The sequence below is a fragment of the Pteropus medius genome, unplaced genomic scaffold (genome assembly GCF_902729225.1).
Source record: "Pteropus medius unplaced genomic scaffold, Ma_sr-lr_union100, whole genome shotgun sequence".
NCBI lineage: Eukaryota > Metazoa > Chordata > Mammalia > Chiroptera > Pteropodidae > Pteropus > Pteropus medius.
In genome coordinates, this window is record NW_024344241.1 from 4,890,450 (window position 1) to 4,892,409 (window position 1,960).

Genomic DNA, 1,960 nt, shown 5'->3' on the forward strand with positions numbered 1-1,960 from the left:
TTGTTGTTTTCAAGGGCCATTGGTAAGTTCCTCTTGGTTCTGAATTCCACTGTCTTTGCATCAGGCTCCCAATCTAATTGGCTTTCCAGTTCAGGGCTTATCAGGTAGATGGTACACAAATCCCTAGCCCTTGTTTCAGTCTGCTGTTCCCCAGTTGTTTGGAATTCCTTTCCCAAGTTCGAGCCTCCAGTCCCCATTTGCTGGAGTCTGCTGCGAATTGCTGGTGGCATGCACAGGGCCTTCTATTGGCCAGTCTATAGTAATGTCTAAACCCAGCCCTTGGATTTGTTTCTGGATTTATGTTGGAACTGCTGACAGTTTAGTCTGCAGTTCCCCATTTGTTTGGAATTCTTCCCAAGATTCCACATTGGGAACTGCTGGTAGTAGCTGTAGCCCCCGGATTTGGGATATCACTTGTAAAATTCTTAATCTTTTAGCAGGAAATGATAAGGGACATCTCTTGCAGAGTTCTTAATCTTTTTAGTAAACCTAGTTAAGTTTTCTTTCCTCTTTTCTTTAGGAAAAAAGCCCTCTCCTTCAAATCCTGATAATTGCCCTGATACTGGTGACCCAGATCCTCTGGCTATTGATAAGAGTCATCGGCCCATTGTTAGCAGAAATGGTTTTAGGCCAGATAGGACCCTTAGAGTCTGAGAGGGGAGGAGACTTTAGGCCAAAGGTCTTGTTTTTACTCTTTAAGAAATATATTAACCAAGCCTGTTTCCCTTTACTCGCTTAATAGGCAAATCAATAATAGAAATTAATAGATATATGATTTAAATATCCCTCAACATGCATACTAATGATAAGGGGGGTTCATGGCTCTTAGAAAAGAGTTAAGCAGGAAAGTTAGTGAGGGGATTTTTGAGTCTGCCTGCAAAGACACTGAGGTCATCCTATCCTAGAAGGGGTTCGCCATAATCCACCCACGATTAAGCAAGCCTGAAGGCATTTTTAGGCTAAAAGTAACTCATAGAAAGAAGCAAGTGAGCAAAGAATTAAGTACCAGTTTAAGCCACTCACTCGGACCTATGCAATGAAGACCCCAATGACCTTCAACTCACCTGAGCCTCATTATACCATCATTATAATATGATGCATATGCCCAGAAGTCTGTTAATATCATTATAACAGACTGAATTCTGAGAACAAACATGCTCAGAAAGCAAATGATGAATCACTGAGTACTGTCAATCTTAATTGTCAATCAAGGAAGCCCACCCCTCTAGGAAAAGTAACCACCCACAGCAAATAGGGATAAAAACCCAAAGACTTTGTTACCAGGCCTTTTGAGCCATGCTTCTCTTGCACAGGCCCCCTTCCATATCTGGAAGTGTACTTTCCCTTCTAATAAAGCTTTTGTTTTCTGCTGCATTTCAGTGTCTTGCTCAATTCTTTGTTTGAAACATCAAGAACCTGGACAACATTCCGGCAGAGGATCCCCACTCTTTGGTAACACTCTTATTTGTTTGGAATCAGTCTACAATAATCATTCTTTGGGATCTGCTGGTTTAGTCCTTTACCTAGTCACCAGATTCCATGTAAGGAACCACTGGTGATTACTGGCCAGAGTTGGACTGGGTCCAACTTAAAAACCAAATTGGATCTGGGATTGGATTGGGTTGAGTTTGAAATTGGTCCCAGGGGTCCAGTGGGAGCCCTCAGGTGAACACTGGAAGAGACTGTCCTCAAAGACCCTATACAAATTCTTCTTGAATGTCCTTATATCTACTTCTGAAGGGAGAACCACATGGGCCCTTCCCATAGTTGATGGGACTCTGATGGGTTCTCTAGTAAACTATTACCAGTAATTAATTCCCTTAAACAGCCATGGGGAAACTACAATTATTATTAATGAGAAAGTTTGCCAAATTCTGGTTGATACTGGAGCTATGCTTTCTACTTCAAACCCCACTCTCATAAGAAAACAAATCCCTCAGAGTAAAAAGGATGTTTCTAT